This window comes from Macrotis lagotis, chromosome 3, assembly GCF_037893015.1.
Source record: "Macrotis lagotis isolate mMagLag1 chromosome 3, bilby.v1.9.chrom.fasta, whole genome shotgun sequence".
NCBI lineage: Eukaryota > Metazoa > Chordata > Mammalia > Peramelemorphia > Peramelidae > Macrotis > Macrotis lagotis.
Window position 1 is genome coordinate 22,926,372 of NC_133660.1, and position 17,439 is coordinate 22,943,810.

Below are 17,439 nucleotides of genomic sequence, written 5' to 3' on the forward strand. Positions count from 1 at the left end.
GAGGCCCAAGTTGAACCCACTATGCTGCTCTGTCTCCTAGATAAGGGACTTAGTCTTAAAACAAAAACAAAATCATTCTTCATCTTCTATGACTTTGTGAACCCAGATTTGTTGGAACAACTGGAACAGCCTGGTATTTCTCTGAAAATAATCTTTAAGAAAATAGAAAGATGAACATTGGAGGAAAAAAGCACATTAAATTCATAAAGCTCATTTCCTCTATCATTTGATTCTGCTAACATGTCCTTCAAAAATTCATAATAATAATAATAGTAATAAAAATAATTTAAGATGTTCTGAACTCATCTAAAAAATTAAGGTTTAATATTCTCTGTATTCAGATGAGACAGTCACAGGGTTGTGTTGTTGGTGTGGTTATTGTTGCTGCTGTTATTATTGTTGCTTCTCCTTCCTTCTTGAAGATGACCTTGACATCTGGAAGGGATGTCATGACATGCAAGTGAATTGTATTTAAGAGATGGGGTGCTGTGCAAAGTCATCCTCCTCCTCACTTTCTTTGGAGATGGTCACTGTTGCAGTAGAAGACCTTGATCTTTTTAAGTTAAAGTCTTTCCCAAGTCTCAGTTTGACTGAAACAATACTCATTCATTGGTTAAGCCTGGGTAAAAATGTAGCAAAAGTGACCTCTTTTACCTAGTCAAAAAAAAAATTAGTCTGGAAAGGGAATACCCTTAGGGTTTCTGGAACAAACAGCAACTTCCACTGGGAACCCAACTGGCCAGCTCAAGTTGGGTAGTGCACTGATTTCCTTCCTTTCCAGGTATGCTTGCCAATGTTTGACAACTGACTTTTTAAAGAAAAAAGAAAAGACTGCAGGGCACACTTTTCAATTTAATCTGTATTTTTAACATTTTCCCCATTTTTCTTAAATCTAGATTATCAATAAAATTAAAATTTGTTGATGTTTGCTAATTTCTAAAGTATAAACACTCACAACAGAAAATTTAACAATGGAATCTCATGAATCTGGTCCAACTTGCCTCCAGTATACCTCTGGTCATCAAAGGTTATGAACATTTAATGAGGGAGGAATTAAAAGAATCCTAGGATTTAATATCTTTGCAATGTGTCCAAATGAAGAATTTCCTCTGTTGCATTTGACTATCACAACCCAGCTTCTGTCTTAACCAAGTCAAGCACGTGATGTTAGGATCTTTCAAAGATTGCATCTGTGCTAGTTTTTCTTTTCTTTTCTTTTTTTCTTTTCTTTCCTTTTCTTTCTTTTCTTTTTTTTTCTGGGGGGCATAAGCAAAGCTTTCAATGAGTTATACTCCCAAGATCTGATTCAGTTATAATAATAAATCCTCAGCTTCTGCTCAGAAACTGCTTCCTCTTTCCTTCAATAAATGAGGACAACCCCAAAATTGTTTTATCAGAGATGTTCAAGAAAGGGTAAAAAATAAGCAGAAAAAGTAATTCTTTTTTGAAAAATAGAATCTGGATGCTCTACTAAAATTGCCTTTTTTTCTCTCTGGGTTAAAAATGGCACCATTTGTTACCTTGTTTGTGATCCCTGACTGCCTAGGGTAGTTACCGTTCCTATGATTTATGGTCTATATAAAAGCATAAAGTTTTGCTTAAGCCTTGAGTGAACTTTTTTTTTCTCTAAGCATGACAGATTAGGTGAAAACAAAAGATGGGAACACAAATAGCAGGGGCAGGTCATGAATCTGTTTCTTAGTGGACGGAGGGGGCAGTCCTTTTGGGCCGTGCAATTTCCATGAGAATCTGGGGCCTTTGTCATGTTTTTGGATGGATGACCTGAGTCTGAGATATTGGTGAATAGCATTAACAAAGGTCTGGTTAGCCCCAGCCATGAGGTGATGTCTGTGTTCAGAAAACACTGACACCTCAAAGGCAGGAGCTACATTGAAATGGATACACCCTCGAGATGGCCAGGAAGCTTTCTTTGTGTGAAACAAGTGGGTTTCTTTCCCCCCATCTCTCTTCCCCATCAGATGGAGGCATGCATATTAACACACCTAAAGGAAAGAAAGCAGTTCCATGGCTATGGGGACTTGCTTAATCTCCTTGTCTCCTTTTTCTTGTTTCTAAAATGGGAGTATTGGCTGAGTTGCATATTATGGGAGGATTTTGGCTGGTGCAAAGCATGGTAACGTTCACTACCTTGTTACAGAGTAGAATGTGGCTTGGCCTATTCGCTAAATTTGGGTCTTTTAATATCGCTCCCTTTGCCATCCTTAGAAACAGAATTTATCACCACTTGGGATTTGTTGGCTTTAGTTAAAATTTTGTAAAAACCAGTGAGAATTCAGGAAAAGTCCTCCCCCCCTTTTTTTGCCCCATTTTTCTATTAACCATGCTGTCCAGAGCAGAGAACCATATCTAATCTCCCAATTAGGTCAGGCCCTGGAATAATCAATCTCCTTAACAGCAGATGCCTTGTTTTAGCCAATGAATGCTTGGTTTCCAAAGCAGTTTTGTACTGAAGGCAGAGTGCAGTTTGCATATGGGGTGAGAACACTTTCAAACCAGAGCAAATGCTTCTGGAGACTTTTGCCTGGACTGGATAAACTAAAATGAATGAAAGAGCCATCCATGTCAAAGTGAAAATTGTGATCGGTTTGTCTAGCCTGTCCAAACATCTGCATCAATCCATACAGGGATTTTAAGTCCCAAATCATATCAGGACATGATTTTAAGATAGACTAGAAATAGTGTCTAATTTTCACTTTCCATAAATGTGCATCTTTAGCTTTCATGTGTTTTTAAAAATTTTAGTGGTACTGGTACCTGGTATAATATGCTGAGTTTTGAAAAATTTGTTTTTACTTTTTTGATACCATCATTATGGATGCTTCTTTTGATCCAGTAGATGCACATGGATAGAAAGATAACATTCAGTAAGGAAGTGATTGAATACCACAGTCTGTAAGACAACCTTTTATATTCAATAATAATGAAACTTAGAAATTTGGTTTATTTAATTACAACATTAGGTAGATATTTACTTCTAAATCAAAAATTTTTAAAGTGAGTCATCTTAAACTGTAAAGTTCTCCTTTGGAATTTATTTTCTGACTCCCTGCAGTGTCACTTGTGAATATTAAATAAATAAGGAATCCAGGAGGTCACAGAAGAATGTGTTTATTTCCTTTCTGGATTCCCAAAACAATTAAAAGCAGTCCATTGGAACCTTCGCAAGGTAGCCAAGAAAAACAAGAGAAGAAAAGACTTACTAGAATCATTTGAATGCCATCCCTTCATTTTCTAGGTCATGACTAGACCCAGGGGAGAAGTCTCCTGACAGCTTTCTGTGTAAAAGTCAGATCTGACAAGGATTTTTGTAATGGAAATTACTTCAATCTCATCAAATCTATTGAAGGTTCATTCTTGGTCCTATCTTCTCTCTGCAACGATGGTATTATCCATACCATTCGATTAAACCTTGGGGGAAACATTAAAAACAGATGGGTTGGTAATGTGAGAAGCTTGGCACTAATCATTTGCTAACTTTTCACCAATCCCTGAAATCAAATTACATTAAGTTTATGGAGTTATCTTATTTTTCTAAGTAACTTTTAAAATCTCAAGCTGGTGAGCAAAGAGAAACAATGTGATGTCAAACCTAGACATCTTCCTGGCAAAAGTTGTTTTTTTTTTTTAAAGACACAGACACTTCTTAATAATAAAATCCAAAACCCTGCTAAGAAAGTGACAGTGACCACAGACTTTGACTCAGAGATAGGCACCTATGACACAGAAATCAGTAATAAAAAGAAAGACCTCAAATATATAATATTCATAATGGTAGTAATAGTAGTAATGGTAGTAATAGAATTAGTAACAGAAAACTGGAAACAAATAGCTGTAAATTAGGAACTTTTAAAACAAATTAAGGCACATGAAATTAATGGAATATTTTTTGCTGGGAAACCAATGAGAGTACAGAGAAACACAAGAACATTTATATGAACTAAAGGAAAGTGAAGAAAACAGCTAGGAAAACAATCTATATAATGACTACAATGATGTTTGAGTAATGAACAACTAAAGGTCCTGAACTGGTCCAATGACCAAAATTAACCCTAAGGAAGAAATATGAGAAAATGCTTCCTTCCCTTCTTCACAGAGTTGGGATGCTGTGGTAGGGAATATTATATGTAATATTAGACTTTTATGATATATTTTTATTTTATTTATTGGTTCTTGCAAGGCAATGGGGTTAAGTGACTTGTCCAAGGTCACACAGCTAGGTAATTATTAAGTATCTGAGGTTGGATTTGAACTCAGGTGCTCCAGGGTCAGTGCTCTATCCACTGTACCACCTAGCCACCTGAATTGGTTGATTTTACTAAGCTATTTTCCTATTATTATTATTATTAATTAATTAATTTTGGTTGGGGTTGACTCTTTGGCAGTGGGTTAAGGGAAGGCAATATTGGGAAATGAGAGTGATGTAAAAACTAAAGAAATAAACACAATTTTAAAAGGAAAAACATAGAAGGACACATAGAAAGCTATAGATGGCTGGAGGTAGCTAAGAGGCACAGTGGATAGAGTCCTCAGTCCAGAGTCAGGAAGACCCTAGTTCAAGTCCTGCCTTGGATACACACACACACACACACACACACACACACACACACACACACAAACACATCAACTGTGTGATCCTGGACAAGTTACTTAACTATCTTACTTAATTTTTCCTACTGAAAAATGGGGTTAATCATAACACTTATCTTCCAGGGTTGTTATAAGGATGAAATTAAATACTCTCTGTCAAATTCTTAGTATAGGAACTAGTGCTTAATCAATTCTTTTTTTTCTTACATGGTGGTTCACTTGGGTTTATTCTGACTGATTAAAATAATATAATAGTCTTTTAGTTAAGATTAATGGAGTGCCTTAAATTTGTTTAGGTTGTTGCCAAATTGAGGGTTTGGGGTGGAAGGTACTGTAGCTTAAGGTCCAAATAGAACTTTGGATCTTCAATATAATTCACTTTAATAAAATAGTATTTTTTTCACTTTAATGAAAGAATATTCTTCATTTTAGGGGAGAATCAACCAATCAACAAAGATGTATAAAGTGTCTATTATGTGTCAGACACAAGGTTAGGTACAGAAAATACAGAGATGAAAAACGAAATAGAGAATTCAAAGAGAATTCCTTTGAAAGAGGAAAATTCCCTAGGTTCTATTCCTTTCTTATTATAAAGCAATAACTTAAATTCCCATTTCTATTGTACTTTAGGGTGAACTTTGAGGTTCCTATAAAACTGCTAGGAGGCAGAGAGTGTATATTATTACTATTTTACAGTTGTAGAAACTGAGACTGAGAGATATGACTTTGGAATGAGGAGATGGCAGAATGTGGACCTGAATCTGGATTTTTTCACTCCAAATTCAACTTTCTTTTCTGGTAAGAATTACAGTTAAAAAGTTTTATATTGTTCCTTAATAAATTTTCTCTTATTTTGAAATCTTTTATCCTAGAAACTCAGCTGCCAATTTGTGTCTGTCTCCCTGCAGCCATTTTGAATACTTATGGATTTAGGCAGGGTTCTTCTCTTAGCAAAATGGTGCTGGGTTCAATATGCTGTTCTTGCCTTGGCAGTCACTCAAGATCTCAAATCCAAAAGAAACACCCAAAAATCTCATCACCACGTTTTATAGAAGTACTTTCATAATTCTAAATGGTAAAGGGCCTATTTCACTAAGAGCATTCCAGGAAAATTCCCAAATTACCAATCAGTGGACTCCATCAGAAGAGCAATAAATACACTTCACAGAAACCACATCCTATATAAGATATAAGGTGTTGAACAAATAACCACTAATTCTTTGCTTCAGGAAGAACAAAGTTTATTTCCTTTATTTATGAACATAACATCTATAAAACTGTTCACATGATAATGCTTTCAAAAGTAGACTACTGAGTTCAGTTCAGTGTGAGCCTCTGAGGTATTTAGAAAAAGCCGAAGTATTAGTAGATAATTGATTATCAAAATTATACAGGCAAGCAAGCATAAACCTTTTACAATATTTAGAGGCAGTGGGTTCTCACAGCCCCTCAGGCTATGATGGCCAAGCTCCCCAGAACTATTTGAACTATTGCTGAGTTTCTAGAAGCACAACAACAAAATAATGGACCTAGAATATGGTTGATTTTGCCTCAATCTCATAATTTGCCCTCTCTAGACTTCTAAATTTAACTCAGGTGCCCCAAGGGCATCAGAGAAATCTATGGTGGGATATGACATTCTGAGGGCAGAACAGAATCTTTTAGGTAGTTACAATCCCAAGAATGAATACAGAGACTGGTGTGAAGAAGTGAGAAGGGGTGATGAGCAAGATGGCAACAATGTGAGTGATAATAAGAATTCTGGGGGGTTTTTTTTGGTTTTTATTTTGGAGAGGGATGGAGGGAATTCTGTTAAAGAGTCAATATGGGCATTAAAACTTAGATGCAAAAATGGTGACAGAAGAACCAGGTCTTATTTATACCCCAAGTGCCTCCTCTTCCCCTGACAGTTGTAGTTAAACTATAACCAGTAGACTGAGAAAAAAATGGTGAAATGCTTCAATTTCCTCTCACTCTGCCTCTACATCTACCCGAAATAGCATTTACTCCAAAGTTGCCCTTTAAGCCTGTTTATAATTTCTGATTTAATTAATGTCTTTGAAAGCATCTTACCTTTGACATATGTGCTGCATATCTATATGATAATTACGCACAGTGGTGACTATAGTGGAGTAAACTGATATATGCAGCTTGACACACATATATGAGACTAAATGAGATCAGACTCTGCCTTCCCTCCCTTGTGCATACCTGTTTTGTTTTTGGTTCAAGTGAAACATTTTTAGTCATTTTTGGTGTTCAGGCTCTCATTTGTGTCCCTATTTGGTTACTTTTGGAATCTGGCAAATCATCCAAAAAATTTCTAAGTAAATCCAGGGTAAAACTGTATATATCTGTGTGTGTGTGTGTGTGTGTGTGTGTGTGTGTGTGTGTATGTATGTATGTATGTATGTTTGTGTGTATACATCTATAGCTATAGCTATCTCTCTCTTTATATCTTGGATACCAAGCTTTCTAAGAGAAATTTAATACAAAGATTTTTTTCTCACTCAATTTCTTTCCTTCTTATCTTAGGTGTATTGATTTTGTTTGTGCAGACACATTTCAAATGTAATCAAAGGGAGGTCTTTGATTTTGGGGAGTGATAGATAAAATTGTGGAGAAGCAATAAGTGCTTAGTGATGGTTATTTAAAAAATCCATTAAAATAAACAGAAGAGAGCAGAAGGAATTTCATAAAGATTTTCAAAAGGTCAAGACGGACAGTGTTGGTATTATTAAGTTAAATTTCATACACTTTACAAAAAATTTTGAGGGAATCAAAGTTGAATTTCTTCAATTTTCATTTCTTTGTTTATTGAACATTTTGTACTTGTTCAGTTTGCTTGAGGGCAGCTAGGTGTTTCCGTAATTAAAATTCAGCATCCGGATTTGGGAAAACTAGTTCAAATCCAACCTCAGACATTTACTAGAAGTGCGATCCTGGGCAAATCATGTTTGCCTCATCTGTAAAATGAGGTGGAGAAGAAAACAACTACAATATCTTTGCCAAGAAAACCCCAAATGGGTTCTTGATGAGTCAGATACATCTGAAATAACTGAACTTTGACATTTTTTGCTGACATTTAAAGAAAAAATAAAAACAATTAGGCCTTTTCAAAGATTGAATGTAATTCTGGATGTCTTTGGTCAGGATCTAGGTGACCTTTGGCCACATATGTTGTAATGTGCAGTCGTTTTATAGGTGCAGGTTGGATTAAATAGCTTCTATGCATGGCTCCTTCCAATTTTGAAATTCTATAAATCTGGGCCTCTTCCTCAATATCATTGAAACATGTTGTTCAGTTGTCTTCTGGGATTCTCTGTAAAAGACTTCAAAATGGAGGAGTAGAATGGAGGAGAGTCTATCTATAGATAAATCTAACTCACATCACAAAAGTTGAATCAAATTTCCTGTCCATATGACTTTCATTATCTATTTCTCAGTTGTTTTTTATACTAGAGAACCAAAAAAAAAAAAAACCCTTAACTTTTTCAATGTTCCTGAAAATGGCTCCTGGTAGATTATATCTAGGAGCCTGAGTTAGCTTGAAGTAGATCTTTTGTTATATAATTGCTTACACATACTTGATTTTTTGTTTTCATCTTCTGTACACATAACAATTTAAATATTATGGTATATGCCACAGAGAAGAGAATGGATTTAAGCTTCTAGGAGAGTATTTGAATTTAAATACAATTTAGCTCACAAGAAAAATGATATGAATTTATTTCCAGCAAACTGTGACATTTACAATGATTTGTATTATAGGATTCATGGGGAAAGAAGATGAATTCACATTAGTGCATGTCAGAACATTAAGAGCAGGAAATCACTATTATAAATTTGGCTTCATTGTGCATACAGAATATGCTTTTGAGCTATGAATACATTCTGCATAGATGTGTTATTGCCCTGCTGTGAGATACTTACAAAAACATTTACATTTGTTTCCGTTTTAAAGATGCTACTGTAATTATTCTGCCTTTCCTTACCATGTGGGGGACTCCTGGTGCTGTTGCTATCTTCATAGTTTCCAAGAAAATGAAGGAACCCCAGGCTGATTGCATCAGTCAGCTGGAGCACTCTCTGTACCAATCATACCTTCATAAACTTCAGGGAATTTACAGAGATGGAGACCACTCTGAGCTTGAGATCCTGTTCAAACCTTTCCTGAAATACTTCCATTACTCCTACTTCATGCCATCTTTTTTGGGGGGGGATAGAGTAGTGGAAGGACTTTCCATACATATTATTTCAATGGGAACTCTCCCAAGGAAGAAGTAATCTGTTTACTGATGAAAATGAGTTAGCAGTTTGACTGAGCATATTGTACTAAAGCCAGGCTAACGGAACTTTGGACAGCTGAGTTTTAACATTGATTTAATCCTTAACTAGTTCTGTGACATTGGGAAAGCAGTATCATTGGATGGTTTTATTTTCTTCATTTGAAAAAGCAGGATGTTTGGTTAAATAGATGATGATGATGGTGGTGGTGGTGGTGATAATCATAATTGTAATGACTGATATTCATAGAGCACTCCAGAGATTATAAGGAGCTTATATACACTTTATCTCATCTGAGTCTTACAACAATCCTGGTACTACAGAGATAATTCATATTTTACAGATGAGTAAACTGAGGTTTAGAGAGTATATCATTGTTCATGATCTTAATAAGTGTCTGAGGTAGGATGACCTGATTCCAGTTTTCTGTTGACAAAAGTCAGGTCCCTCCCTGCCAGTTACTTGTTCTGTGACAATACATATATGCAGATAGCAATTGTTAGAAATCAGGGGGACAGGATTATCATTAGGGCAGTGTGTGAACCTGAATAAGTTACAACCTGAAATAAAGGCCCTCTTCCATGTTTCCATACTTCTGTAGAAGAAATTCATGGGAAGCTTTCAAAGCAACCTCCTGAAGCCAAGGAAAGCATAAGCATCATTACTTGTTGGGGAAGAAGTTGGAGCTTAGACAGATAGCAAATATCTTGAGGGTGTAACAAACAAAAAGGGGAGAGTGGGTTTTGGCAGACTGTGGCTAATCAATTCTTCTTTACAATTTATTATTTATTTTTAACATTCTTTTCTTTTTAAATTTTGAGTTCCAGATTCTCTCCCTCTGTCCCTACCCTCTTATTTAGAAGGCAAACAATATATCAGTTATACAGGTGAAGTCATTAAAAAAACTTATTTCCACATTAGCCATACCATAAGAACAAAGGAAAAAAGAAGAAAGAAAATTATACTTCAATTTGCACTTAGAGTTCATCAGTTCTCACTCATCATGATTCCTTTGGAATTTTCTAGGATTGACGTATTGATCAGAGTAGCCAAGTCCTTCAAACCATCCTGGAAGATTGTGGGGCAGAATTGCCATAACCCAGGTTCACCTCTACATGAAGGAAAGTAGAACATGACCTATAGCATCATACTATTTTCCTATGCAAGGATTCTTAACTTAGGGTCCTTGAATCTCCATCGGGGCTGAGGATATATGTATGTGTGTGTGTGTGTGTGTGTGTGTGTGTGTGTGTGTGTGTGTGTGTGTATGTATATATATATATATATACATATATTATATATATATATGTCTGTGAACTTTGATGGGAAAAATGAAATCTTTATTAATCTTTTGTGTGTTTTTGTAATCAACTCGTCATATTGTAAATATTTAAGCAGAGTATTTGAAAAGGCATCTATAGACTTTTTTATATACACGGTCAAACATTGCCATAGACAGAATCCTCTGATCTGTGTTCTGCTAATTACTATAACTCATTATAGTTGGTGCTCTTAATGATGAAGAAAATTGGATGGAAGGAAATCATAACTAAATGGGCTGAATGCACCCATAAAACAGAAGTGGATAGCAGAATGCATTAGGACCAGAATTCAACAATAAGTTGTTTATAAGAAATACCCTTGAAACAGGAAGATGCAAATAGAGTTAAAAATAAAGATATGGAGTAGAATCTATTATGCCCCAAGTGAACTTTCAAAAGGCAGGGGTAGCAATCATGATTTCAGACAAAACAAAATAATAAATTGACATAATTAAAAGAGATAATCACAGCAACTAAATTTTGCTTAAAAAGGTACTATAAAAATGAATATCAAAATTTTGTTCAGCAAGTTCTCATTAAGGTCTCATTTATCAACCATATACTGAGTTTAGAACTGAATCAAATTTATAAAAATATGAACCATCCCCCAATTAATAAATGATCAAAGGATATGAACAGGAAGTTTTCAGAAGAAAGATCCCTTAACATACTGATCACTACAATGATGTGGTTATTGATGTAAGTAAACTGAACTACTGAATCAGACATCCTGGAGAATGAAGTCCAGTGAATCTTAGAGCATATTGCTAAGGATAATGTCAGTGGAGGTGAAGGAATTCTACTTGAACTGTTAAAAATCCTAAAAGGTTATGCTGTTAAAATGTTTCACTCAATATGCCAGCAAATTTGAATATTCCAAAGAGTGTTCAAATTATTAAACAATTTTGCTTATTTCACATACTAGCAAGGTTGTGTTTAAGATTCTTTAAGCTAGGCTTCAGCAATATGTGAACTGAGAATTACCAGAAAAGCAAACTGGTTTTTGAAGAGACAACAGAACTAGAGACCAAATTGCCAACTTTTGTTGAATTGTGGAGAAAGCAAAAGAGTTCCTGACAAACATCTATTCTTCTTGAATACATTAAAGCCTTTGATTGAGTGTTACACAATAAAATGTACCAAGTCTTCAAAGAGAAGGGTATACCAGATCATCTTACTTGTCTCTTGAGGGCCAAGAAGAAACAATTGGAAACATGCATGGTATAACTGGTTTAAGATTGGAAAAGGAGTACAAGATGACTGTGTATTGGCACTTTTTAAATTTAACTTACAAGCAGAGTATACCATTTGAAATGCCATGCTAAGTGAATCTAAAGCTAAAATTAAGGTTTTCAGGAGAAATACCAAAAGTCTCAGATATGCAGATGATATTACTCTGATAGCAGAAAGTGAAGAAGGAATAAGAATCCTTTTGATGAGGGTGAAAGAAGAGAAGGCAGAAGCTGGTTTGAAGCTTAATCTCAAAGTAACTAAGACCATGGCAACTTGTCATATAATTTTCTGGCAAATAGAAGAATAAGAAATGGAAACAGTGTCAGATTTTTATATTCTTCAGCTCAAAGATCACAGCAGATGGTAACTGTAGCCATGAAATTAAAAGATTCTTTCTCCTTGGAAGGAATGCTATGGCAAATTTGGATAGTACATTAAAAAGCAGACATTATCCTGCTGACAAAAGTCTGTTTGTCTGTTTAGTCAAAGCTATGGTTTTTCTAGTAGCAATGTATGGTTATGAGAGTTGGACTAAAAACTGAGAACTGCAGATTGACATTTTTGAATTATGGATTTGGAGAAGACTTTTTAAAGAGTCCCTTGGATAACAAGGAAACTTAATTAGTCATCACTAAAAGAAATTAATTCAGACTATTCACTGGAAGGTAAAATATTGAAGCTGAAGTTTAAATACTTTGACCACATAATGAGAAGACAGGACTCATTGAAAAAGACCCTGACAGGGGCAGCTAGGTGGTGCAGTGGATAGAGCACTGGCCCTGGAGTAGGAGGACCTGAGTTCAAATTCAGCCTCAGACACTTAATAATTATGTAGTGGTGTGACTTGGGCAAGTCACTTAACCCCATTGCCTTGCAAGACCCCCCCCAAAAAAAGAAAAAAAAGACTCTGATGATGAGAAATATTGAAGGCAAAAGAAAAAAGGGTGTGGCAGAGGGTGAGATGGATAGATTGTGTCATGGAAGCAATGAGCACAAGTTTGTATAGACTTCAGGACATGGTGGTGGATAGTCCATGAAGTCTTGAGGAGTCAGACATGACTGAACAACTGATCAACAGAACAACACAATAATAATAAAGTTTTTTCAGACAGATATAATTCTTAGACATTAGTTCAGAGAAGCTATCACATTTCCTTATGTATTTCTTCTACATTTTCAAATACCAAACAGAGAAGAAAATTAGACAAATATTCATCACTAAAAATTTGAAATTGCTAATGCTTTGAGCAAGGAGTGCAAAGCCAGATCCTCAAAGGACTGGGGTAGTAGTATTAATGGTCTTATTATTATTGAGAGGGCTGTGAGACTTGAAGCTTGTATTTGAAAGGCAAGGATAATTCCCTGGGAATTAGCCTTTTTTAAAAAACTGCCTTTCAGTTAGATCCCTGGCAAAGTGGTCTCAGAAGAATGGCACAAATATAATGAGAAGCATCATTTTGAGAAACGATAAAGTCTCATACTTAATAGGAGGAAAAATTCTTGAATTCCAAATCTGTTATCACTTGCTATAATGCACAGAGTTATTCAGGAATTTAATGACAACTACTTACTGTATGCCTGTCTAAAATTCATGGTCCAATAGGAGCTAAGACAATTCCTGGTTTATAGTAGCTATTTAGTGTTGTATGACTCCAATCCCAGAACTTTTTTTTTCACTAGGGATAAACTTGAGTCATTTAAAATGAACTGTAGTTATTTTGAAAAAAGGATTAGTAACTCTGTATGATGATGTAGTGCTAACGTTGTAATATGAGTAGAAGAAACAGTTTCCATTCATAAACTCAATATTTTCAAAAGGTACTAAAGCAATTAAATAAGAAAAACAAGTCTGAATAGTGGAAAGTTTCTCATCTGATGGCTTTAAGAGGAAAAAGAAAGGGAGTTAAAAGAAGAAATACACATATAGAAAGGAGAAAGAAGGGGAGGGAATTTGATAGTATTCATGATTGGCATGCATGAGAAGAGTATAAGATCATGGAGGAAGTGATAAAGGAAGTGGCATCACTCTTATCTGAAAAGGTCAGAATTTGATATAGAAATACATCAATCTCAATAGCGAAACCAATGGTAATGGGTGGGAGGATTTAAATGGAATATTAACACCAGAGAGAGAATTTGTACAAGCAAAATAAATTTATTCATCCTGTAAAGGAGATTAAAAGTGAAATTGTAAAGAAAAATCAAAGAACTAGAATCCAGGGTGGTGGATATCTTAGATTAACTCTGAGATAATTTGGAAATGACTGAACAAATTATGGCACAAAAATTTAATACTATAGGTAGCTAAGTGGTTCAGGTGAGAGAGAACTGAACCTGAAGTTAGGAAGACCTAAATTCAAATCCAACCTAAGACACTTCTTAGCTGTGTGACTCTGAGCAAGTCACTTGATTTCTGAATGCCTCAATTTCCTAATCTCTAAAATGAGAATATCTACCCTCCAAGTTTTTTATGAGGATCAAGCTATGATTGTATGAATCGCAAAACTTAAAAAGTTATATCAATGCCATAATGATGATGATGATAATGGTGCCATAAGAAATGAAGAAAGAGAAAATTGAAGAGAATTCTGAGTAGTATAAATTGATGCAGAGTGAAGTGAATAGGATGAGAAGAAGAATTTATACAAGGTCAAAATTATTGTAAAGAAAAACAGTGGATAGAGCACCGGACCTGGAGTCAGGAGTACCTGGGTTCAAATCCAGTCTCAGCCACTTAATTACCTAGCACTGTGGCCTTGGGCAAGCCACTTAACCCCATTTGCCTTGCAAAAACCTAAAAAAAACTTTGAAAGATTTGATATTTTGATTTATGCAATAGCCAACCACATCTTCAGAGGATCTGTGAACAAATATCAGCTTCCTGATAGGGAGGTGGTAAACACAAGATGTAGAAATATTTGTGGATATGGTTATTGTGTGGAATAGTTATACTTTGATATGCTTATTTGTTAAGAGTTACTTTTTTTTCAATTTTTAATTGAGGAGTACAAGGGAAGAGGGAAAAAGCAATGATGATGTAAAAATGGGCATGGAAACATTTTTTTGAAACATTTGAAAAATAAATGCATAGAAAAGGAATTTCAGAAGGAAACAGAAAAACAGGTTAGTTTTGAAAATAATGTGAATTCCTCATTCTAGATTTTTAAAAAAGAGCAAGTGATATGAAATGGTGATTTGTATTTTCATGTAAAATTATTCTTTTGCATTCTCTTATGTGTATTGAAATAAACTTTTTTGATATTTAAGTTCAGAATAAAAAAAACACAATTAGGGACTGCAGAGGGAGTAGGAAGCAGGAAACGGACAGATGAAATTACAGTTCCATCAGGTGACTGATTGTACTGATTGAGGACCAGCCTGATTTAGCACCTAGACTTGGGTTCATCACCCAGGTTTTTTTTTTTTAAACATTTTTTAATTTAAGGCAATGGGGTTAAGTGACTTGCCCAAGGTCACACAGCTAGGTAATTATTAAGTGTCTGAGGTCAGATTTGAACTAAGGTCCTCCTGACTCCAGGGCCAGTGCTCTATCCACTGTGCTACCTAGCTGCCACCCCCCCCAGGTTTGTTTTTGAGGGATATAATCTTAAGGAATTAGAGTGCGAATCAAACCTAGAATTCTTTGATCCCAACTCCTTTATTTTAAGGGCAGTTAGGTGGCACACTGACCTTGGAGACAAGAGAATAAAAGTTTGACTCCAACCTCAGACCCTTGACTCTTACTAGCTATGTGACCTTGGGACAAGACCTTTAACCTTGATTGCCTTGAATCCATAGCTATCTCTAATCATCCTGATTCATTTCTGTTCGCTAGACCCAGATGACTCTGGAGGAGAAAGTGAGGAAGTGAGTTAGCACAGCCCCCCCCCACTCAAATCCATTTCATGTGCTTGACATGGTATCACCTTCCTGATGTTGTGGTCAGGTTTGAAAATGAAGGACAAAACATTTATTTTACCATTGATGCCCAGAGAGATGAAGGAATTTACTTGAAGTCATACTGTTAGGAAGAAGGCCAAGATAGAGTCTTAAACTAGGTATTCTGACTCCAAAGGCAGCATTCCTATTGGGTGCTGAATTTTTAGACACTTATTCCCTTAAAGACAAACTATGGCATAAATGCAAATCCCCACTTCCAACAAGGAATTATTGGCAGTAATGAAAATAATTTTTTAAAAACAGTCACTTTTGGTGTGTAGATATCTTAAAATTATGATTTTCTTAAAATGATATTTACTTTCCTCCCTCACCATTCCTCCACTTTCCCTTAAACAGGTGGGTACTTATATAACTGTTAAACAAATAAATTTATGAAACCTCTTTTTTTTTTAAGTTTTTGCAAGGCAAATGGGGTTAAGTGGCTTGCCCAAGGCCATACAGCTAGGTAATTATTTAGTGTCTGAGACCGGATTTGAACCCAGGTACTCCTGACTCCAGGGCCAGTGCTTTATCCACTATGCCACCTAGCCGCCCCATGAAACCTCTTCTTAATCCAATAATTTGTATTGCTATTAGGTGGTAGAGTGGATTAAGAACTAGGTCTGGAATCAGAACTTGAGTTCAGATTCCCTTCTAGATAGTTATTATTTGTGTTACCATTGATAAATCACTTCTGTTTGCCTCAGTTTTCTCATTTGTAAAATTGAGATAATAATAGAACATACTTTCCAGGGTTTTAAGGCTCAAATGAGATAAAAATTGTAAAGTGTCTAGCATAATAGCTGTCACACAGTAAGTGCTTTATTATTGTTGCATTATTTTATTAGTTGGAGAGCCCAGGTTTTCTCACAGTCAATGCTAAACCATAATTTATGTAGGTTAAACTCAGTGTAACAAATGTGCTGTAAACACAGTTACCAGTAGATTTTCCATTATTGTTTTTATTTATTCTTTTGCTTTTTTTCAAGGCAATGGAGTTAAGTGACTCTCCCAAGGTCACACATCTAGGTAATTAGTATGTGTCTGAGGTCAAATTTGAACTCAGGTTCTCCTGACTCCAGGGCCTGTGATTTATCCATTGCACTATCTGTCCCATCAGTAGGTTTGAACAGAGTACTGCTGATTATGAATTAAGATGTTTATTCTAGAGACTCTATAAAATCATCAATTAAAGTTTTGTAGTTAGAAGGTACTGTGGAAGCTATCTCATTCAACTAGAAACTAAGGCCTAGACAGGTTAAGTGATTTGTTCAGAGTCATGCAGGTAATATGTGGAAAAACAGGAATTTAAACCCAATTTGTGTGTTTAATTAAACCCAATACTACTTTTCAATTTTAGGCATAGGTGGTTGAATGTATTGAGTTCCTAGTCTTCAGTCACAAAGACTCATCTTTCTGAATTCAAATCTGGCCTCTGTCACTTCCTAGCTGTGTGACCCTAAGCAAATGACTTAAACCCTCTTTCTTTTTCCAGCATCTTTGCTAAGAAAACTTCAAATGGAGTCATGAAGAGTTGATAAAACTCAAACAACTGAACAACAAGACCAATAAAATTTAAAGTTAAAAACTAAAATTATTTAAAAGCAAAAGTACATCATTAAGCCAAAGACAGATGTCTTTTATTTGGAAATGAGTTTATCATATCTGACTTAGGAAGTGATAGAAGTATATTCAAGACTCTCGTTATAGAAATTCCTGCCTAAAGTAGGCTATTTGCACTATTGATAACATTTATGAAACACAGTTAGTTTTTTCCCCCACCACCCTCTAGGAGACAGAACATCATCATCATTATTACTTTTATTATTATTGTTATTTTTATTTTTAGGATCTTGACAAAGAGGACTGATTCTTGTCTTAGGTTAAGGAGTTGCCCTTCCAGTTCATGATTCCTCTCTTCTTTGTCCTGACTTCTTTGTGTTGAGACTTAGAAGGAGGAAAGTCTAGGGGATGGAGGAGAAGCATAGATTTGGGCATGGGTGGAGTTCATATTGAGATGATAAAGCTGCCAGGTGACCAGTGTGCCAAC